Genomic DNA, 25728 nt, shown 5'->3' with positions numbered 1-25728 from the left:
AGAAGAAATCAGGGGCCATAGATGCAAATATAAACAACAGAATACAGGAGATGGATGAAAGAATCTCAGATGCTGAAGATACCATAGAAACCATTGACTCAACTGTCAAAGAAAATGCAAAATGCAAAAAGCTTGCATCCCAGAACATCCAGGAAATCCAGGATACAATGAAAAGACCAAACCTAAGGATTATAGGTATAGATGAGAGTGAAGATTTACAACAGAAAGGGCCAGCAAATATCTTCAACAAAATTATGGAAGAAAACTTTCCTAACTTAAAGAGAGAGATGCCTATGAATATACAAGAAGCCTACAGAACTCCAAACAGACTGGACCTGAGCAGAAATACCTCCCGTCTCATAATAATCAAAACCCCAAATGCACTAAACAAAGAAAGAATATTAAAGGCAAAATAAGCGAAAAAGGCCAAGTAACATATAAAGGAAGACCTATCAGAATCACACCAGACTTCTCACCAGAGACCATGAAAGCTAGAAGATCCTGGGCAGATCTCATGCAGACTCTAAGAGAACACAAATGTCAGCCAAGACTACTATACCCAGCAAAACTCTCATTCACCATAGATGGAGAAACCAAGATATTCCATGACAAAACCAAATTTACACAATATATTTCCACAAACCCAGATCTGCAAAGAATAATAGGAGGAAAACTCCAATACAAGGAGGGAAACTACACCCTGGAAAAAGCAAGATAGTTACCTTCCTTCATCAAACCCAAAAGAAGATAACCACTCAAATATAAAAAGAACATCAAAAATGACAGGAAGTAATAATCACTATTCCTTAATATCTCTTAACATCAATGGATTCAATTCCCCAATAAAAAGACATAGACTAACAGACTGGATAAGGAAATAGGATCTTACAATTTGCTGCATACAGGAGACACACCTCAGTGTCAAAGATGAAAACTACCTTAGAGTAAAAGGCTGGAAGACAATCTTACAAGCCAATGATCACAGGAAACGAGCAGGAATAGCCATTCTAATATCAGATAAAATTGACTTTCAACCTAAAGTCATCAAAAGAGACACAGAAGGACACTTCTTGCTGGTCAAAGGAAAAATCCACCAAGAAGAACTTTCAATTCTGAACATCTATGCCCCAAATGCAAGGGCACCCTCATTTGTAAAAGAAACTTTACTAAAGCTCAAAGCACACTTTGTACCTAACACGATAATTGTGGGGGACTTCAACACTCCACTCTCCTCAATGGACCGATCGGGAAAACAGAAACTAAACAGGGACACAGTAAAACTAATTGAAGCTTTGGACCAAATGGATTTGACTGATATTTATAGAACATTTCACCCTAAAGCAAAAGAATATACCTTTTTCTCAGCACCTCATGGTACCTTCTCCAAAATCGACCATATAATTGGTCACAAGACAGACCTCAACAAATATAAGAAGATCAAACTAATCCCATGCCTCTTATAGATCACTATGGAGTAAGAATGTTTTCAATAGCAACAAAACAACAGAAAGCCCACATACACATGGAGGCTGAACAATACTCTACTCAATGACACCTTGGCCAAAGAAGAAATAAGGAAAGAAATCAGAGACTTTTTAGAATTTAATGAAAATGAAGACACAACATACCCAAATCTTTGGGACACAATGAAAGCAGTGCTAAGAGGAAAAATAGCCCTGAGTGCCTCCAAAAAGAAAATGGAGAGAGCATACACTAGCACTTAACGACACACCTGAAAGTCCTGAAACAAAAAGAAGCCAATTCACCCAGGAGCAGTAGAAGACAGGAAATCATCAAACTCAGGGCTGAAATCAATCAATTGGAAACAAAGAAAACCGTACAAAGAATCAACGAATCCAGGAGCTGGTTCTTTGAGAAAATCAACAAGATAGATAAACCCTTAACCAGACTGACCAAAGGGCACAGAGAAAGTATCCAAATTAACAAACTTAGAAATGAAAAGGGGGATATAACAACAGAAACTGAGGAAATCCAAAAAATCATCAGATGCTACTACAAGAGCCTATACTCAACACAACTGGAGAATCTAGAGGAAATGGACAATTTCCTTGACAGATACCAAATACCAAAATTAAATCAGGACCAAATAGATCATCTAAACAGTCCCATAACGCCTAATGAAATAGAAGGAGTCAAAGAAAGTCTTCCAACCAAAAAAAGCACAGGACCAGATGGTTTCAGTGCAGAATTCTATCAGACCTTCAAAGAAGACTTAACACCAATACTCTTCAAACTATTCCACAAAATAGAAACAGAAGGAACACTACCCAATTCCTTCTACGAAGCCACAATTACGCTGATACCAAAACCACACAAAGATCCAACAAAGAAAGAGAACTTCAGGCCAATTTCCCTTATGAACATCGATGCAAAAATACTCAATAAAATTCTTGCCAACCGAATCCAAGAACACATCAAAACGATCATCCACCATGATCAAGTAGGCTTTATCCCGGGAATGCAGGGTTGGTTCAATATACGGAAATCCATCAATGCAATCCACTACATAAACAAACTCAAAGAAAAAAACCACATGGTCATTTCATTGGATGCTGAAAAAGCATTTGACAAAATTCAGCATCCTTTCATGCTTAAAGTCTTGGAAAGAACAGGAATTCAAGGCCCATACCTAAACATAGTAAAAGCAATATACAGCAAGCCGGTAGCCAACATCAAACTCAATGGAGAGAAACTTGAAGCAATCCCTCTAAAATCAGAAACTAGACAGGGCTGCCTCCTGTCTCCTTATCTTTTCAATATTGTACTTGAGGTACTAGCTCGGGCAATTCGACAACATAAGGAGGTCAAAGGGATACAAATTGGAAAGGAAGAAGTCAAACTATCATTATTTGCAGATGACATGATAGTCTACATAAGTGACCCAAAAAACTTCACTAGAGAACTCCTACAGCTGATAAACAACTTCAGCAAAGTGGCAGGTTATAAAATCAACTCAAGCAAATCAGTGGCCTTCCTATACTCAAAGGATAAGCGGGCTGAGAAAGAAATTAGGGAAATGACCCCCTTCACAATAGCCACAAACAGTATAAATTATCTTGGGGTGACACTTACCAAACATGTGAATGATCTGTATGACAAGAACTTCAAGACTCTGAAGAAGGAAATAGAAGAAGACCTCAAAAAATGGGAAAACCTCCCATGCTCATGGATCAGTAGAATCAATATAGTTAAAATGGCCATTTTGCCAAAAGCAATATACAGATTCAATGCAATACCCATCAAAATCCCAACTCAACTCTTCACAGAGTTAGAAAGAGCAATTATCAAATTCATCTGGAATAACAAAAAACCCAAGATAGCTAAAACTATTCTCAGCAACAAAAGAAATTCTGGGGGAATCAGTATCCCTGACCTCAAGCAATACTACAGAGCAATAGTGTTAAAAATTGCATGGTATTGGTACAGTGACAGGCAGACAGATCAATGGAACAGGATTGAAGATCCAGAAATGAACCCACACACCTATGGCCACTTGATCCTCGACAAAGGGGCTGAAAACATCCAATGGAAAAAAGCCTTTTCAACAAATGGTGCTGGTTCAACTGGAGGTCAGCATGCAGATGAATGCAGATTGATCCATCCTTGTCTCCTTGTACTAAGCTCAAATCCAAATGGATCAAGGACCTCCACATAAAGCCAGACACTCTGAAGCTAATAGAAAAGAAACTGGGGAAGACCCTTGAGGACATCGCTACAGGGAGAAAGTTTCTGAACAGAACACCAATAGCTTATGCTCTAAGATCAAGAATTGACAAATGGGACCTCATAAAATTACAAAGTTTCTGTACAGCAAAGGACACCATCAAAAGGACAAATCAGCAACCAACAAATTGGGAAAAGGTCTTCACCAATCCTACATCAGATAGAGGGCTAATATCCAATATATATAAAGAACTCAAGAAGTTAGACTCCAGAAAACCAAACAACCTTATTAAAAAATGGGGTACAGAGTTAAACAAAGAATTCTCACCTGAAGAACTTCGGATGGCAGAGAAGCATCTTAAAAAATGCTCAACTTCATTAGTCATTAGGGAAATGCAAATCAAAACAACCCTGAGATTTCACCTTACACCAGTCAGAATGGCTAAGATTAAAAATTCAGGAGACAGCAGGTGTTGGAGAGGGTGTGGAGAAAGAGGAACACTCCTCCACTGCTGGTGGGGTTGCAAATTGGTACAACCACTCTGGAAATCAGTCTGGCGGTTCCTCCGAAAACTGGGCACCTCACTTCCAGAAGATCCTGCTATACCACTCCTGGGCATATACCCAGAGGATTCCCCACCATGTAATAAGGATACATGCTCTACTATGTTCATAGCAGCCCTATTTATAATTGCCAGATGCTGGAAAGAACCCAGGTATCCCTCAACAGAAGAGTGGATGCAAAAAATGTGGTATATCTACACAATGGAGTACTATTCAGCCATTAGAAACAATGAATTCATGAAATTCTTAGGCAAATGGATGGAGCTAGAGAACATCATACTAAGTGAGGTAACCCAGACTCAAAAGGTGAATCATGGTATGCACTTACTAATAAGGGGATATTAACCTAGAAAATTGGAATACCCAAAACATAATCCACATATCAAATGAGGTACAAGAAGAAAGAGGAGTGGCCCCTTGTTTTGGAAAGACTCAGTGAAGCTGTATTTGGCAAAACCAGAACGGGGAAGTGGGAAGGGGTAGGTGGGAGGACAGGGGGAGAGAAGGGGGCTTATGGGACTTTCGGGGAGTGGGGGGCTAGAAAAGGAGAAATCATTTGAAATGTAAATAAAAAATATATCGAATAAAAAAATAAAAAAAAATTTTTGAGAGAAATACAAAACTTACATATACTGCATTACAATAGAATATTGCTAATTCTTAAAAGCTCTTACAAATGGTGCAAAAAGAACAATTGCAGAAATCAAAAACACAAAAGAAGCCTCTGAAAACCTGATTCATGGAAGAAAAGCTAAAGAATGATGAACATAAAGGAGTTTCATATATTCAGTGTGAAACTGTAACTTGCAATTTATCACCCACCAGCTTATATAAGGAATAATCACAAAGATCTAATGGTAGAGATGCAGCTTGGTGTGGAGACACTAGCCAACTATGGTCAGGTCCAATTACAAGCATCAAAAAAGAGAAAGGGCAGTCCAGGAATCATCCCTACTGCGACAGAAACACTATGTGATAAGAAAATTACTGTATTTTTGAAGGAAGTCAAACAATGTATATTATAGCATTTAAAAACAAGTGGAACCTATGACTCAACAACCCTGCTGTTTAGAATTCAATCTAAGGGAAATATTTGGCAGAATTAAAGGCCCCTGCCTCCTTTGAAATGGCAAAAACATGGAAAATTGAGTGTGCAGGTTCCTAACTAGATTATTCAAATAACTCAATAATGTAATTGCAGAGGTCAGTGACACACAGAATCCTGGATGCAGAGGCTACTTTGTAAACTAGTAGTTCACAAAAAATAGCAAATAGAAGCTTTGTTCCTCTGCATACAGAATTATATAATCCAAAATATCCACAAATGTTGCTGGCAACAACATCGTAGATGAGCTATTCTAACTTGTTCATCTGTACTTCCCATTTCGTACAAATTTTAGAATAATTCATTTGATAAAGCTCGAAAATCAGGAGAGCAAAGAGAAAATGAACCCCCAGTTGAAGAGAGGAACGCCAACGATACACTTTGCTTGGATCAAGTCTTCCCAAGCCTGTCTGCATAGTAGGAACGCTGCAAGATTACAGAGCAATCCCAGGGTACCTCTCAGTGAGTCAGAAGCCTCGGGCAGGTGCTTCTCCTCTGAGAAGAACAGCTAAGGAGCAAAGGACTTGTCTGATTAAATGGTGATCCCACAGAGGCTATTTGACAACAAACATGTAGCTTTTTCTTGTTTGAGACTCTGAAGATACCTGACATTTCTTGTCAAAAATTCACTCATCTACCATGCACTGCTAAATCTGCCTGGTGTCCTACGTTTGAACTCATCTACAACACACAGAATCTGTTGACAAATGTCTCTCCCTCTCTCTCTCTTTTTTCCCCAAGGCCTTCATGATAGGATGACTCATTCCCTGGTGGGTGGTAGGTAGCTTTGCCCTCGGTCACTAAGTGAATGATTGGAAATGCTTTTGCGGCTGAATGTCTTGAAGCTAAATGATGGGCTGGGAAAGATGGGGTCAGAGAAAGAGCAAAGCGCTGCAGATTGTCAAATGGTGCGTGGCAGGCGTCAGCCACGCCGTGCAGATGGAGAGGCTATGAATACATTGCAGGTACTGCAGTAATTAGAGCAAGCAGAAATCCACACAGGTTCCCTTGGATATTGGAATATGGTGTCAGTACTCTCAAAAATACAGATGGTGTTTCAATACACATAATAGCCTCACTTCTCACCATCTGGACCCAAAAGTCTTTTCTGCTTGGATTCTCTAATCAGTGACCATGTTTTACTGCATTAGAAACAATTAGAAGTCACATTTCTGTGCTCTCTCTCTCTCTCTCTCTCTCTCTCTCTCTGCTTCTCTCTGTATCTTTCTTTGTCCCTGTCTCTGCCTTTCTCTCTCTCCATTTCTGTCTCTCTCTTTCAGTCTCTCTCAGTTTCTCTCTGTATCTGTATCTCTGTCTCTGTCTCCCTCTACTCTCCATTTCTATCTCTCTCTGCCTCTTCATTAGTCTCTCTCAGTCTCTCTCTCTGTGTCTCTCTGTCCCTCAGTGTCTCTTTGTTTCTCTCTCCTTCTCTCTCTCTCAACTGATAACCTTAGTATTTCTCTGAATTTCTGTCTCTGACGTCATCAGCCATTTCTGCTTAGAAATGATAGGGCCTCTGGTTCTGTGCCCTTCTCTGCCCCTCATCCTTCATTCACTAGCATGCTTGTGGATAGAGTAAAGTCAGTACAATAGCAAACTCCATTGTTGAGGTGAGAGGGTGGAAATGAATAACATGGAGAAGCAGAGGAAGAAACTGCTCATAGGAGCCTCAGAGATGTATAGCATGGCTGCAGAAGGAGACACTCCTACAGGACAGAAATCAGTGCAAAAGAATTGCTCAAAAGACCATCCTATCTCAATGACCAGGAAAAAAATCTTTCTGATATTGATTTGTGCTTTGTTCTGTTCATGCATTAGGAAAAAAGCCAGGCTCCTGGTGCACACATGCTTCGTAAGACCTTCACACGACTAAGCCAGCAGCACAGGCAGCACAAAGACAGATATTTCCTGTAACTGAGTTTCTGGGGGAAATCTACTACTAATTGAATAAGACCAATAGGAAATAAACGTGCTGCAGTTGAATTGTGTTGTTCCAAAATGATACATTTCAGTCTCAAACCCTGATACCTATGAATCGGGGGTAATTTGGAAATAACGCCTTTGCACAATCAAGTTAAGATAAAATAAAGCTGAATCGAATGGGCTTTAATTCAATGACGTATGCCATGTGTGAACACAAGAACACAGAGATCTAGGGAGAGACACCCTGTGATGATGGAGGCAGGGATTTGAATGTAGCAAGTCGAGAGATGCTACCAATCTCCAGCAACCAGCAAAAGCTAAGAGAGAGGAAACAGACCTAGGAAGCAACCAATTTTCTTGCTTCGTGTTGATATATATCAGTCTCTATGACTTTGAGAGAACAAATTTCTGCTTGTTGTAAACAACAGTTTTGTCTAAATTTTTATGGAAGCTGTAGTAATCCACTTTCTGAAAGGGCTTTTGGGTAAAATAAGATTCTTCTAATGATATAACAGGGTCATGGTTAATACAAGAAGGATCTCTGACAAGTGCTGCTCTCCACTTTACTTGGTGGTGAACAGCCAATATAGATGATGTAGCCTATGTTTGCTTTTTGCCCCTATATAAGAGAAAAAAGATTTCACCTAAGCTAAATCCATTCTCAATATCCCCTAGTTCTTAGTTTTATATATAGTGTCCTCATTACCAGTAACTGGGAACTGAAATCAGGACCCAGGACAAGCCACTTAACATCTTGAAGTAGTGAACTGAGTCATAATCCACTCAATCTAAGAAACCACCTTGGAACCTATCAAGAGATTTTACCCAGTGATGGTTTGTAGCTCTGCAGGGAAAGAAAATAAATCTCAGTGTGTTTGCCTCCAACCCAATGCTGTTTGTGTCAGAGGTCAAACTGAGTTAAGAAATAGAGACTAAAGAGATTTCTTGTATAATATTTTTAATGATTGGTTCTATCCCCCACACAGTGATGCACATAAATTAAAAAAAATCAATAAAAATGTGACATACTTTCAATATATTTATATCCTTATACCAGTTATACTCTGATCTCTAGGAAAATCTCAAGTAACTGGGACATGAATTAGGATTTGGTTGTTTGAGTTCCTTTGCAGAATGACTGCAGATTCACTCTTTCATGACTGTCCCCTATGGCCTCTCCAGCCAGTCATTTCCTAGACTGTACAGGGTAGAGTATCATCCCACCACTGGCTTGAATAAAACTATCCCACTAGTCAGTATGATTTTCCAGCCTTTGTAGTACATACTCTGGTTTGATTCTCACTCTATACAACTACAGAAGCCTAAGGATTACCTTTAGAAGCCCAAACTCCTTCTCTTAAGCCTCATTGAAACCATACTTTATATTGCTCCAGCATAAAGGACCCCTTCTGATATATTACATTGATTTCTTTTCTCACAGTAACATACTGCAGAGGTATACATCAGAGTGAAGGCTCTCAATGTTCTATATAATCTGCCAAACCCACTTTTATAGTTGACAGCCAATAGAATTTAGTGCATGGTAGAGATCATATAAATCAGCTGCAGCTTTTCAAATTTGTCCTTAGTGACTTGAGTATAATTGAGGATATGATGGTATGGATTCTTACCTTAACTGACAGACATTGCCAAGAGAAGGTATTCATCATGAGTCTTATTATTGAAAATGTCATATATATTTTTTCTCTAAGATATATTCCATAAAAGGTAATGAATAATTGTCTCCATCTCTTAGACTTTCTTTTAATAAAAACTCTAGTTTTTAAGCCAAAGGCATTAAAAAATAAAAAGAGAATTATGGTTCTTGGTCTTGGTGGGCTGAAGTCCTCTTCAGCTCCATAGCCTAAGTTTTCTTTGTTCCCAGCCTGTGCTTGCAGAATGACTCTGTAAAATAGATTTTCTCAGATAATTTTGTTTATTTTTCAGAAAACTTTATGGCTAGATACCACCTGTAAATATTTCACAGACAGTAGTTAGAAGTCTAAAAAATTAGGAAAATCATGTGTAATCTATCCTCCAAACACTTGGTGCATGTCGGAGATGACACAAAACATTCATTTCCATGATGTCATGGAGAATTAGGAGATCTGCATGTTGTCCAAAGTTATGGCACAAACACCAGCTTATTGTAGGTTGGTAAGCCATTACCCAAGAGGATCGCATAGAGGACTGATAGAGGAAGTTAGCACAGTTCTTAATCTTTCCTATTTCCCTTCTGTGTCATGACATCATGCTAGCCATTTATAGAATTAGTCATTTGGGGACCACCACAACATAAGAATAAGTTTAATAAATAAGACTTTGGAAGGTATGCTGTGCAATTATATAAAAGGATTTTTCATTTCACCTAAAGTTACCTACTTGAACCTTTGCAGGTATGATATATTCCGTTGTACAATGAGAGCTCATTATTGACACAGATGTCTTATTTTTAGTAAAATAGCTCCCAGAATACTTTGTCACCTACACACAGAAAGAAATCTACATCTTAAAGAGTACAGCAAAGCTGTCAATTTGAACATGCAATTGCATAATGAATTCGTGAGAACTTATTTCTAGAAGCAGGGTTGGCCGGTAACAACTTTCTCTTGGTGTTTTTCAAGTCATTTCAGCAAGTCAACTCTCCTCAGGATATCCTGGCTGATATTGAGAGCCTTAACTATGTCTAAGCACTTATCTAATATAATCGTATAGTGATTGTGAGAAAAATTGATAGGTAACAAATTCTTCCCAGAAGGGAAAGACTACAGCTCTTAGAAATAATTAGGGTGTGATACATCATACTTAGACTTCAAGAAACACAATCTAGTCTGGAAAAAAATAAGAACACTACTTAAAGTCATTTTGGCTTTTCATCTCTTACAAAACTTTAGATTATGTCAGCATTTTCAAGTGTTATGCAAATATATGAGAAACAAAAGTCCGGGAGGCAATGACTTCCAATTTTTATGATTCTTGTAAAAAAAATGACATCTAGAAAATATTAGACTCTCCAAATTGCAGTTGAATAATTTAAGAAGTACATTTCAAATAAGATATTTGAGACTGAACTCTTTTTATTGCTGTGGGACATTTTACAAGATTGAATTTAGAGGACTTCTTTATACTCCTCTTGAAATTAAAAAAATAAAAAAAACCTGCTTATAAGAGACCCAACTTCCTATGCACATTTTCTATTCACAAAATGTGCATGGAGTTTTGCCACAGACACTTTGCACAGCTCCTCTTGACATTCCTGGACACTTTGGTTCTTCAACATTCTGAAAGAGGTCAGGTTCTCCTGGATTTAATCTTCAATGCGAGGAGACCTTAAGACCTCGTTTCTATCCCTTTCAAGAGTTCTAATTGAAAGTGAAGTCAAGATCTTTGCAGTTAGGAATGATTTCCACTTAATTTCCATCCAGTGTATTATTAGGCTGAGTCTAAGCTGATATGGAGAGAAAAGCTCCTTTAGATATAATAGATCCAGCAAACCGACACTTATCTCTGAAAGTTGTAACAGCTCAAGGAAGTTGGAGTTATTTGGGACCTATGCTTAGTACATTGATTCTTTCTCTTTCTCTCAAAAAAAATGTGTTTTCTGAGGCAGATGTATCTGTTATATTTTCTACCATAAAAATGACTCTGGTCCTGTTTGTCTTAGGCAGATGGGAAAAAACAGGGTGCCCAGGGCCCGAAAATGTTTCCAAAGCATGATATAAGGCCAAGAGAAATGGTTCCTGCCTATAATCCCAGTACTTATGGGCTCCAGGCAGGAATATTGTCATTCTGAGCTACATATTGAAGCCAAAGCTTAAGCTACAGTATGAGTCTTTGTTCCAATAGAGGAAAATGATGGGCTAAAATTTTGTTTTTAGCAGTTGTGTTCAGTTTCTACTACTTGAAAGTTACTCATTTGATGATACCTACTGGCTAAGAATGCTCTCAGTTATCAGTGCAGGGTATGTCAGGGTAAAACAATGTTTAGAAAACTCTAAAAGCTTGCCAAGCTCTCTGAGACATCAGGGTAATGGTCCATCTTATTATAAATGAATATAATTTTCAAAAAACAAATTACGAAAATGACTCAATATATAAGGTGCTTGCTTCATAAACAGGAAGACCTGAGTTTGGATGCTCAGCCCTCATTTAAAATGGGGAGCCTGATGCCAGGCACCTACAAATCTAGCAATGGGGTGATAGGGATTAGAGAATCTTTGGAACTTGATGGCCATCCAGTTCAGCCAATCAGCACACTCAGTGGGAGACCATACAATTTAAAAAGACAATTGAGTAGAGCAATTGATGAAGGTATTCAACTTCGATCTCTGCACATTCATGCGCATGCACATATGCACACACACACACACACACACACACACACACAAATGGTCAAGTTTATAATAAAGTAAATTATTCACTTGGGGGCTGTTTTGTCCCTTCTCCATTCTCCATAGTCTGAACAAAATAGTAGTATTTTTTGGTAGCAGACACTCCATCAAACCTTATTTGGCAGGAGAAAGTGACAGAAATGTCTTTTTCAATAGCCATGTTTCTGTCTTGCCAGGCTCAGAGGGGTTTGCTCATATCTACTAAGCAGTGAGAGTTCTCCTTGACAAATATATGGCATAGAAAGAAACATAATCCATGTTTGAAAATGCTAAAAAACAAAATATGAGTTAGACACAAGTGAAAAGTTCTAGATACATCAGACAATCAGTAAAGAGTCTCATGACACTATGTGAACATTTCATAACAACAAGAGATGCTATCCTGTAGAAAAGGGAGGAGAGGTATTTGGACAGATGACAAAATGTTTGTGAATATAGAATATATGCTTGGGCCATGGAGCTATGGAGCCTTACTTACTTAGCCTTTAAGTTTTAACATCTAGGAAAACCCATTGTTTTACGTTTTCTCTATGCTTTGGTTCTAGTCCATTAAATATACACAATGGAAGAAATCCTCACACTTGCAAATATTGCAAGCATTCAGTGAAGTCTAACACTCAAATTCATGTCTGTACCTGCTTTATGCTTACATTTCTTTCATTTGGTGCACACATATAGAACTTATTGTCTTGCCCTATTGTTTATGGCTTGACCATTGGAAAATTTTATTTCTAGGATACCACTTTATGTTATAAACCATCTCATTTATATACTACTCTTTACCCACTAATCTTTGTTCTTCCTTTCCATTTGAGCTCTGGATTCTCAGATTTTACCTTTTCCTTTGGGCAAAAGAAGTAGGTTTTAGAAGGTTTCTGGAAGTCTAATAGCATATGCCATTCAACAAATAGTACCAGTACACTTGTTATGAGCATAGTGTTCTGATGTATAAGGGCTTCTCTTGGACGATTATTGAGTTTCTAGTCACACAGAGAAAGAACAGAACAGTAGACGTCTACAGAGCCAAAGAAGTGTTCACCTGACACTCAGAAAAGCAGTAGAAATAAATTGTCTCTATGGCTTAAAACAACCCCTTCCCACAGTGTGATTAGCTAAGTCAGGAATGTATTTTGGGAATGAGTGATTCATACGATGATCTAAATGCTGTACTTTTGATGCATGAATATGTACAGTTGGTAATAGAATTACATTTTCTATGAAGTGCAGTTTTCCATGACTGTCTTAGGATCATCAGACAAAATATCATTGCTTTATTTCTTTACTGGCTCTAAAAGGAATAAGCAAATATAATATGAAATAAAAACCTGAAGGTATACCACAGTGCATAAACAAAAAAAAAATGGTGCTCTATCATCAACCTCTCTCTACCTTATTAATTTAGGTTTTGAGGGGGCAACTCACTGAAATATATGTTTGATTCCTATTAAGTTATATATTCTAGGAATTTATTTCACATACGATTAAAAAAATCAGTCATTGATGGGCAGTGCTTTTTTATTTTTGTGTGTTTGTTTTGATTGACTCATGGTATTAGAAAACAAAGACTAAACTCTTTGCTAATGAATCTGTATAATCAATTCAAATTCTATACTGCGCATCATGTCAGAATAATGTACCCTATGTAACTACATATACTACAATATTGTAACTACATAGAACATAACTGAAATAATATCAAGAGGAAAGACGCTTTTTAAGAGGGTCATGATCCAAAGAAACCAGGCTGCCTCTGGAAGCTACAAAAGACAAAAAGACAGGTGCATTTTTAGAGCCTTCAGAAAGAAATAGTCTTGGAAATATCTTCATTCTAGACACTGAGACCTATTTTGGACTTTGGACATCCAATATGTTGTTATGTGACAAGAATTTCCCTAGAGTGATGCAGCACCCCAAATGCAAAGCTCAAGACAGATCAAAGTATGAAAACTACCAGAGTTCAGATTGGTAAACCAGTGAGTCTCATTGGAGTTACTTACAGGAATATGGGTGAAGGGTTGTTTACAGCAGTTACTTACAAAGAGCAATGGGAAGTGACTAACTCAGTTGTACAAATCATGGGAAGGCTTCAAGAACGATTTGAGTGGTCAAAAGGAAACTGCATAGATTTAAATAAAGTAGAAAGTAAAAGAAAGGCATTTGTAAGCAACAAATTAGCCTTTCCTATAGACTCATCAAATTGCATACATTGTCTTTAACCCAGAAAGCCCACTGTTTTCTAGACAAAACTATATTCTGCCCTAATTCAGTTCTAAAATACCTTCCCAAATGCAATCTCTTTCATGGCAGCTACAAACACAAAATATCATAGCATTTAAACATAAGAGATTCCTTTTCTCTGTGTTCTGTAGGCTAGAGGTCTGAGCTAAGAAGAGATTAAGCACTCATCCATCACGTTTTTATTCTCACCACTCCATGCAGCAGTGAGTCTCTGTATTTACCGTCATTCACTGAACAGAGAGACGGAAGATAGAAGGTGAGGGTGGCATCTATCTATGAGTATGAATATAAACACTTAGAAGACAATTTGATACTATCAGCTTAGCTAAACAACAGTATTTATATTGAGTGAGTTCCATCAAGCACCCTGCAATGGGTTTTTGATCATGTCTACAGAAGTAGGCATGGATTCCCTCCCATGGGTCAAATCCAATTAGGGAGTTACTGGTTACACCCATGACAATAGTGCCATTATTTCAAAAGTTTGGGAACCTTGCCTGTCAATTATCTTTGTAGTTCATAGGGCACGGACCTGGCTAAGAATATGGATGGCTCTTTCTTACCCAGAATCTGGAATAGTAGCTTTCAGGATTGTGAAAGCCAGGCAGCAAACAAGTTTCCAACTCAGTTTCATCTTTGAGTCTCCATATCAGGGAACCAATGCATGTGGTATTTTTAGCAATAGAGTCTTATCATGTTGTTCTGATGTGCAAAGAGAAATAATAAGAGCTTTTATTGTTCTGATGGCCTCTTGGGACTCAGTGTTCATAACTCATAAGGAAGAATCTCACCGTTAGCACCCGCGGGTTTGTGTAATAACTCAAGGATTCTAGGATTCTAAGAGCAGTTTCCCGAGGGAAAAGTTCTCAGTGTTTCAGATGCAACCATCCAACTCTTACTGGAATCAGATGCTTATATTCAGAAGCTCCTTGGCAATAATCCACCCTTGCACCCGGCCCACTCTTTGATTTACTTGCTCTCATTTCCTGCTCCTGCAATATAATCTCACTCTGATCCAGGCACAAATTCTGACATTTCACCTCTGCTAGGGCCTGGAAAAGGAGTTGGGACCCCCTCTTATTCTAGGCCTAATATATGCTATGTGACAGCTCATCAGAGATGGGAGATACTAAAACAACAGAAAGTGATTACCTAGAAAGTGAAATAACCTTATCACCACATTTGGGTATGATTCTTATTTATAAAGCATCCTAGCTTTTCAATAGGGGATGTCAGGAACAAGGCTAGTGGGTATTTAGACTCAGGGACCAAAACCATATTCACCACCACCACCAAAATAATAACCTTGCATGATCTGGTATGTGGGGTTTTCTAAGTGAGGGGAAGTAGGTGGGGTGTGAGGTTTCTGGAACAAGCAGCATATGGAGGCAGCAGAGCCAACAGTCTCAGCACGATTATGATACAAATGAAGCACAGATGAACACAAGTAAGATAACAGCGCATCAATACTGGGTAGACATGGGCTTAGGTAAAAAGATCCTGGTTACCTGCTCAGATGAGTGGATTTTACTCTGCCATTGAATTAATTCAGCAAAAGGAGAGCATACAAGAGGAACAACAGTGTGAAGCCGTACCGTGGGCAAGCATTTGCAGATAATCAGCTAGAGAAGGAAAAGAGCAAGGAGAGGGTAATAAGCACAACCCAGAATAAAAGACAGTGGAGAAAGAGAGAAGGGGAAGAATACTGAAGAGTCAGAATGTATTCTCCAAGACAATGCTAAGAGTTCAAAGCAACTCACAACCATTTGCTTTTAGTTTTCAAAATAACTCCATGTTAACACAAGGAGCATCTTATTTTGCTATTGGAGACTGGAACTAAGAGATTGCACAGTGCTTACCCTGGGGTATCAGTAGCCATAAAATAAGAGCCTGGATTGGGACTGCATCTGTCCTTTTCCCACTCCTATTCTTGTTTCACAATAAACTGTCTTTCGTGCCAGAGGGACTGGAGAAATCAATACAGATATGAGAAAGCAGGAGGGCAAAATAATAGAAAAAGTAATTAGGTAGTGTGGGAGGAGGAAGACGGAGGAACTGCTTGACTTGAAACGGAGACACTCTACTGAAGTTATCACAGTGTGACCAAGTAAATGCTCAGTGTATTTGGATAGCCTCTACAGAGCAGTAGGCTACCCTATATGAAAAATACAGATCCGAATATCACCAGCAAACAGAATGGTATGTCCTAAAAAACACAGAAAGGGCATGAAGGAATTAAGAGAGTAAGAATGATGAGCATCCAACAGAAATTGCATCATTTGTTCTATCTTTCTATGCATTGGCAGAGTAATTGTTATTAGCACGCTGAACTCAAAGAAATGCTCTAGAACTCTGTGGAGTGGATGATAACCAATCAGTGGTGCAATGTGAAAAAACACTCATTCATTCTCCAATCTGTGTAGCCAACTGCATAAGATTCATACCTTAAAATAACATTCATTAACAAAGTTCTGTAAGTCATAAGTATTTGTCCAGAAGGATAAAACTGAAGTATAAGCCAGAGTTTTCCTTAAGGTCATCTATCAAGTTTTCAGGCTAATGGAATACTTGATTTCCTAAAAGTCATAACTCTATGGTCCCTGGTATTTTGCTTATGGTCATCTGGGGACCATTTTCAGTTTCTACATAAGTTTGATTTTTGCTCTGTGGCACCTTTCAAGCTCATAATCATAAATATAGAATCAGTCTTCTATTCAAGTCTTCTTAAACATTTCTTCTCCCTTGGTACAAATAATATATTTTGGTTAAGCTCAACTGATTAGGATAGGCCCATCAGTGAATGACCCCCCTATTTTAAGAGCAACTAATTTTGATCTTAATTTTATGTCCAGAACCCTGTCATAAAAACACTATGTTCACTTCTAAGAGATGTGTGTGTGTGTGTGTGTGTGTGTGTGTGTGTGTGTGCATTAAGTGGAAAGAATTAATGTATTATATAGGAATGGTCAAGTCCATTCCCAACATTTGTTTTCCAGTTTCTTCTACTGTCTTTTCTTGGGAAAGTTTATAAATTCATCTACTAGATTGGGTTTACAAAATCTTTATCTCCAATTCAGAAAATAGATTATACCAGAATGGGTTTGAAGTTGAGAGGGAATCGTGGATAGCTCAAGAGAACAGCCGTGTTGTTAGTGAGGCTGCAGAAGGCTCATGAAATAGAAAGTACAGGATGCAAGAAGATTGGCAGACTAAGTATTCCCAAGATAATTAGGGAACTCTGTTAATTTGGGAATGATATTTTGCCTATTTGTACTGCACTAATGAGCCTAAATAATCCTATGTGTCACATAAATATGATGGCAATCTAGAATGTTCTCCTGGGATTCTCCACACCACTCCAAAGTAGACAATGTGAGTCTCTGTTCCTAAATAAGAGACCAGAATAACAGAGACATCTTCTAGGTGAGCGACAAAATTTTAAAGTAGTCTATCATAGCTTGTGACAGAGATTGAAGATCACTACAAATGGGCAGTAATCTCCTATCCTGACTTGACTAGGGATTAAGGGGCAGACTTGGTAAGTGTGGTAACAAATTGCCTTGAATTTGATTATTCCAGAAAACAATGTAAAGTAATAGTTTGCAAGGTTATGGAGGGAAAGTGTGATTTTCCAGAAGTTAATAAACTTCTCAAATCCAATCACAGCAGAGGTGTGGAAGAAGACTGAGAGACTGGGTGTAATACCCAGGTGGGATCACCGCCTTTCAACATGTCTACCTATTCCACCCCTTAATTATATGCTCAGACAACCTATAATAAAAGTGCAAAACTAAGGAAAAGCTCGTCAGAGCCTACTTTTAACTTGCAGCATTCAACTTAAAATGTGCATATCATGATTGTGTCACATTTACCTAGAGATTAATGAATTCCTATTCTTGAGGATTTTGACGAACAGGCAAGTAAAATTCATAAATATGCATTCACTTAACCCTCGGCTAAAGTGAAGGGGAGATGACTCTTTAATGTACCAGTGTGTTCTCTGATTATTTAATCTACCTCACCAGGGACAAGTACTGTGGTGTATAAAGCCCTCCAATAATGACCCATGTGTATGAAAACTACTGGAAGCAAAGTTACCAACACAGCCACAGATTAGCCAGAGGTGCCATTAATATTCCACCTTTTTAATATAGAATCTGAGAGATTAAGTTAAACTCCATGGCTTATCTAATCTGCCTCCTTATGGCTGCATCATTATCTATTTCCTTCCCCAACAAGGATCAGTCAGCCTTAGCCACAGTAGCTAATATAGTTCATATATTCATGAACTAATGAATATATTAGCCACAGTAGCTAATATATTTCATATATTCATATAGTTCATACATTTATACAATATAGTTCATGCATTCATTTCTCTTTCTTTGAACTACAAAGCAATACTTTGGAGAGCAGACACTTTCCAGTCTAGTCCATGACTGTCTACCCCAAACTTTTTGAAAATGTCCTTAAATAAAAAATTTATTAAAATTTGGTCCCTCATCCTACCATCATAGTTGAATCAGATTTCTTCGCTGCATGACCCCTCCCTCACTGCTTTATTGTCTGTAACAAATGAGGTTTGGCGAAATACCTTGCAGTTGTCTCATTCACTACAAGCCACTGAAGCAAGTATTAATATTCCCACCCTACAGAGAATGCATAGCCAGAAAGCAAGGATTTACTTTCCCAAGAATATGACAATTTGCACAGGCAAAACAAAATATCTTTGTGGCGTTCTGGCTGTTTTTATCCACTGACTTTGACTCTCTCATAACTGAATTCAGTTCCATGGTAAACAAAAACAGCCATCTCCACACTCCTGGATGATGAGTCCTTCTGATATCTAAAGCCTAAATGAAGTGCTCACTCTGAGTCTTTCTATCTTCCAGGCTTCCTCTAGTCTGTACAAATTCTATGTACAAGGAACTGTCTCTAGGAAGATCGGTATTTAAAATGTTCTATTAGACAAAAATACCTATCAGGAGCAAAACTGCTGTGTTCAAAGAAAGGGGTACTTTTTCATGTTGACCTCAGCTGTCTTCCATGCACCTGGGCAGTTGCAATAAAATACACAGTAGCCTTGTGGAGTTAAGCACAATTGTCCTGGAACATGACATAGATATCTAGAAACACAAAAGATACTCTTGGCCATGTCTGTCTCTGACAGAATTTCCAGAGATAATTAACCCAGGTAGAAAGAGATACCCTACATGTGAGTAGAACTTTCCAGCAAGTACACAAATATTAACTTATTAAGAAATCCTTGCTTTCTGGCTATGTGTTCTCCTCTGTAGGGTGGAAATATTAATACTTGCTTCAGTGGCTTGTAGTGAATGAGATCAGAGGAAACAGCATTTGGCCTGAACCTGCTTTCTTTCCTTCCTCACTGAATGAATCTATTGACAACAAACTCCACCTTCCTTGAAATTCTGGAACAGACTCAATGCTAGCAACTCTTCCCAGATGTTCCAATGTTTCAGTAACAGATTGGGACTACTAATACATTTAGCTTCATGAGCTAAAAAGCTACCAGGATGCATCTCTAGTGTATAGAGAGTCAGCTAGTGACTAGTGTCAGCTAGTGTTGCTGAACTATTCAGTCCCTCTCATTTGACCCATATGTATACATTATGTTGATTCTGTTCCTCTAGAGAACGCTGCCTAATACAACACATCTCAAGTGATTTTTAATATCAACATTTTACCATATTTTTGTTAGTTACACACATACACACACACACACACACACACACACACGCACATGCACACGCACGCATACGCGCGCGCACACACACACACACACGCACACACGCACATGCACACGCACGCATGCGCGCGCGCGCACACACACACACACATATTCCAGGTTGAACCAAAAAAGGAGGTCAAGAATCTATTATCAAGTGACTGATGAGATCTTGAATCAATCTTGAATCAGTGATCTTAATTATCTCACAGCCACCTCCACACATGGCTTCCCAACTCCCTCCCAACCAATTAGCAGCATTAAATTGCTAATTCTGGCACATCAAATCACCGCGGGACATGGCATTTCAGTTGATCACACATTATATTCAAAAAAAGGTTGTCTGCTTAGCCTCTGTGTTGCTTAGTTTTATGTCACCTTGACATAAGGTAGAGTCATCTGAATAGTGGGAACCTCTATCGAGAAAATGCCTCCATAAGACTGGGCAGTAGGCAATCTACTAGGGCATTTTCTTAATTAGTGATTGATATGGGAGAGTCAAGCCCATGGAGCTTGGAATCATCATCCCTGATGTAGGGTCCTGGGTTCAGACAGATGCAAACACCCACTGTCAACCAGTAGAAGGAGCCTGGAGGCTCTTATGGAAGAATAGAGAGAAGGATTTCTGGTCCAAAAGAGAATAGGAACTCCACCAGAAGACCAACAGAGTTAACTAACCTGGACCCTTGGGGCTCTGAGAGACTGAACCACCAACCAAAGAGCATGCATGGGCTGAACCTAGGCCCCTCTGAACATATATAGTAGATACACAGCTTGGTCTTCATGTAGGTCCCAAACAACTGGAGCAGGGGCTATCCCAAAAACTGTTGAGTATCTGCAGGATGTGTTTTCTAGCTGGGCTTCCTTGTCTAGCCTCAGTGGGAAAGAATATACCAAGCCCAACAGAGACTTGATGTGCTAGGGTTGGGGGATACCCAAGGAGGGGCTTACCAGCTCAGAAGAGAGGGAGAGGGGTCAGGGGGAATAATTTTGGGAGGGGGGAGTGAGTGGGATGTAAAGTGAATAAATAAATTAAAATAGAAAGAAATGGAGGGAGGGAGGAAGAAGGGAGGAAGGAAGGAAGGAAGGAAAGAAGGAAGGAAGGAAGGAAAGCAGACTGACAACTCCCTCCACTCCCTCTGCATCAGTTCCTACCTCCAGGTTCCTGCCCTGCTTGAGTTCCTGTCCTGACCTCTTCCAATGATGAACAGTGATGTAGAAGAGTATGCCAAATACATCGTTTCCTGCTTGAGTTGCTTTGGCTGTAGTGTGCTGCCAGTGCCCTGGACTACTTGCTGCCTGACCCTGCCTGCCCTTGGGGGTTGGAGGTAAGGTGGTGTGGAGCCAATGGCACAGAATCCGGGAGCAGGGGAGAAACTCCGCTGCAGCAAGCTCCTATCAACACTGCTGCAAGCTCCTTTAATACCCTCCACCTGAGCCCCATTGGTCCCAAGAAAGTGTCTCTTCTAAGCTGCAGTTCCTGATTGACTGGCTTTTGTCAGCAATCCTTGGTCTCTCAGTCAGTCCTCAACTAAGTCCTCCTGCAGGAGATGCTTTTGCAGCTCCGCAGCCCCTGGCCAGTCCAGCTACAGTGTGTTTCATCACAGCAATGATAACCCTAACTAGGACAGCCTAAATGACTGAAAATTTGTGATTAAAATAAAAGTAAGAGAAAAATGTTGACATTAAACTCAGGTATATTATTGTTGGTTTTTATTCTAAAGTTACCATTTCTATAATTCATGGCCAACTAATCAAGCACTCTCATCTTGAGATCTATACTTCTAAACTTATTCAATGAAAACACAGAAATAGGCTACTTGGAATAGCAAAAATAATCCTCCCTTTGTTCCTATGGAATAATGGGAAGAATTTAAACATAATTAAGAATAGTTTAAGTAAAAGTTAGACACTATATCTACCAAATGTGCTGCATCAAGTGAGGGAATACTCCTCTAAAAGTTCAACAGTTCTTTGTAATACATAACACACATTTACTGATTTTATTTGTCCTGTTTTTCTGCACTCGATTTTTAAGTAATTCATTTACTTAGCAAATGCTGAAATAAATGATAATTACTCAAAATTTTTATGATCTTTTAATTATTCAAAATAACATACATTTATGACCTCAAGTGTATATGCTTTATAATTTTTTAATCTTTTACTATAATTTTGAAACACTACAAATATGAATTGTAAATCTATGAGTTTGGGGAGAGGAGAGTGAAAAAATAAATGGAAATAAAAGTTATTCACAAAACGAATGTAATACCAAATCTACATTTATTTCCTAAATTAAAATATATTATGGGAATATTTTAACTCCTAACTTCAAGGGTTATAGCAGATCTCTAAGAGTATTTCTTTACACTTGAAGTGGATTTGCATTTCACAATGCACTTCTGATTGTGAAAAGGAAAGCCAGACTTGCACATTTTGTCTCAGTAAACCGGTATTGAAATCCCTCAGAACAAAGCTTGTGCAGGAGCTGTGACAAATAGGTAGAGGTTGAAGATAAAAAAAATGTTTTGGACTGTGTACAGCAGCTATAAATCAAACCATCTGTTCTTCAGTCCCCTTTGTTAGCAAGAAAAAAAGAAACATTGGTGGAAGAAACTGTAAAATGTGCTTTTCCTTCCATTTTTGGATAGTCAATAAATAAACTTTTAATGTAAATGATTGAAAAGTGCTCATGCATTACATTTAATTGTTGCATTTATATTAATAATATTAATAAAATATTTAAATCTTTGGATACATGATGTAGTTTTGCAATATAAAATATTCCAGAGCACCTGTTCATCAAGAGGCATCCAGATCTGTCAAAGCAGCTTGGTTGCAGAATCCCATTCAGAAGCACAGGCTTGGTGCTAGGTCAGCATCGTCCTCACTGTTTGGGTGTGACATAAAGGCCTTCCGGAGACACGGGTACCATTCCTCTGCATGCCTCAGCATCCGGAACAGTGAGCAGAATGAACGACTGCTTATAAGTCTCTCACCATCATGTATGGGTTTTATATCCATGCTTTCAGCAAACCATGGAATAAAGGTATTAAAAATACTGAACTTGGGAGCTGGCAGTGGTGGTGCACGCCTTTGATCCCAGCACTTGGGAGGCAGAGGCAGGTGGATTTCTGAGTTCGAGGACAGCCTGGTCTACAGCCAGGGCTCCACAGAGAAACCCTGTCTAGAAAAGCCAAAAAAAAAAAAAGAAAAAAGAAAAAATACTGAACTTGTATTAAACATCTGAAGGCATTTTTCCTCATAGTTATTCCACATGTGATATTCTGTTAAAGCAACAACATAAAACTCCAAAGACAAAACCAGCAAATAATGTGATAAATTTAGTTGTTTTATTTCAAAAATTACAATAAATTTAGGCTCGTGAAATTAAAATAAATTATATTTAGATCAATAAATTTATTATGTGATCTTTGAGGAACTGAACATATGCATGTTGACTCTATCATGTTTATTAATACACACCATTTTCCTTATTCAAATATGTTTTTCTTTTTTTGCAATATCCTAGATATTTGTAATAATTATAGTACTGCTGTTTGTGAAAGCACAGCTGAATCAGAGTAATGTTATCAAGCTGTTGGGAGTCACTGCCCTTAATATTGTTAGACGCATGTTATACAATAAGAGGCCCTTTTGAGCTAATTGCAGAAGAAAATAACAAGCTTAAAAATGTGAAGCACCAGGTCAAAAAGAATGACCAAGTACTCAAAGCCGTTGAAAAAGTAGAGGTGCGTGTACAGGAGATGAAGGAAGCACGGGAGGAAAAGCCAGGAACCGTATCCATTTTTAATTTACAGATAAGCATTAAAATAATAAAAGAAGTAAAAGCTAAGAAAGCTGTGGCCTTGGAGGGATTTAACAGAAATCCCTCTATGGCTGATTATGTACAAGAAAAGCTCTTGTGAGCATTCTCTGTCCACCTTTTGAAAAGAGTCAATCAGATGCTCCTGAATCAGTATCACATTCACCTGCTCCATCTGCTTCTAATGATGTGCCTAAATTCACCCCTAAATCACTGTCAGTAACTCCTTCTGCATATGAGGAAAAAGTTTTTCTGTCTGCCATGAACGCTGAGCAACATACAGAGTGGAAAGTTACTTTGGATGATTTTTTTTATACGCATGCTCCTAACAAGTTAAGCTAAACTTACTACATTGAAATTACAAGTCAATTACATAATAGTCAGTATGCATGACATTATTACAAGATGGGTGTTCTTTAGTATGTTTTGTTGATTTAGAATATTTAGATTTAGAATAGAATACCCAGCTTCTGGACATTTTACTTTCATGGTTCTATTTCACATGAAAATGTAATGCAACTATTCTTTCAAATCCAAACTGGATTATTTCTAGGGACTAAATCCCCTGATCCCAACCACACATACTGATGTCAAAACGCAAGATTTTGCTCAAGCAAGGTGCAACATTCACACATCTTTCTATATTCATTAAATTGTTTATATATCATTTATAATACCTTCCTCAATAAAAATGCTGTGTAAATAGTTGTTATGCTATATTTTCAGGAAATAACAATAAGGAAGAATGCCTTCAGATGTTTAATACAGGTTCAGTATTTTTAATACTTTGATGGCATGGTTGATTGAAATCATAGATGTAAAACCCAGAGTCTTGGTTAATTGGGTTAATTGTATTTAATATGAATGTATGTACATACATATGTTTTCTATGAATATTTATCGTAAATCAAAATAAATATAGATACTATGTCAAGCATCAAAGAAATAGAAGACAGTGAAATAAAGACTCCAGCTGTCATTGAATTAATATCTAAGAGTGACATAAGAGATTTAAGAAACAAATCTACTGACGACTCCTACAAAATTTAAGAGTCCAGTTTCAGACCAAGATCTCACGTCATCTCTCAGACTCTAACCTAGGCAACTGTAAAGACTTTATGCAGAATGCCTCATGGGGGAACCTGCCTTTCTAACACTAGATTGGCACACAGCAGTCCCTGGCAGTTGCTGGCAAGGAACTGCAAGCAAGAATGATGCTCTTGTGAACATCTATGTCCATTTGGGCAGTCTCTATACAGAATTTGTCTCCCGAACGGCCATGAGCCATGCATAGATTTCTTGGATATATATGCTGTGATCGGCTTAATTGGGAACTTTCAATACTCTTTTCTTCAGACTCTGAACTCATACTTTCCCTGTTCCAACCCCTCCCTCTTTTCTTTCCTTGATCCCTCAACTCTTTTTTTTTAAAGATTTATTTATTATTATATGTAAGTACACTGTAGCTGTCTTCAGACACACCAGAAGAGGGCGTCAGATCTCATTATTGATGGTTGTGAGCCACCATGTGGTTGCTGGGATTTGAACTCAGGACTTTCAGAAGAGCAGTCAGTGTTCTTAACTACTCAGCCATCTCATCAGTCCCAATCCCTCAACTCTTTTCTTTTTTTTTTTTTTTTGTTTTTTTTTTTGTTTTGTTTTTTTCTTTTGTTGTTGTTTTATTTTGTTTTTGGTTTTGTTTTTGTTTTTCGAGACAGGGTTTCTCTGTGTAGCCCTGACTGTCCTGGAACTCACTCTGTAGACCAGGCTCGAACTCAGAGATCCGCCTGCCTCTGCCTCCCAGAGTGCTGGGATTACAGGTGTGAGCCACCACCGGCCGGCCCTTCAACTCTTGATTACCTCAGCATACTAGCTTTTATTTGGCTCTCTGTCTACATAAGAGTTTTTGTTTACCTCCATGTCTGCCGTAATATATCTGATTGTCACCTGATCTTGTTCCTTAAATAAAAATAAATAAAGGAGCAACTCATACCTTTAGCCTTTTGCATGTGCCATCACGAAAGTTTTAAGTTGCTTTATTTTGTCTGGTTTCCTTGATGAGTCACCTCAGTATCAGGTACATTAAGTCTCTCATTCGGCTCTGGAAAACATACCTTTGTTGGCTTTGACTTGTATTAAGTAGATTTAAAAAAATGGGTACTCCTTAAAACTAAAGCATTCTGCAGGACTGACTACTTCAGTTCCCATGCTTAATCTCAGTTCTTTCATTTGAGCACTGCATTAA

Source organism: Apodemus sylvaticus, chromosome 20 (assembly GCF_947179515.1).
Source record: "Apodemus sylvaticus chromosome 20, mApoSyl1.1, whole genome shotgun sequence".
NCBI classification, from domain to species: Eukaryota; Metazoa; Chordata; class Mammalia; order Rodentia; family Muridae; genus Apodemus; species Apodemus sylvaticus.
The sequence above is the reverse complement of the archived record's forward strand: the minus strand, read 5'-3'. Positions refer to the sequence as shown.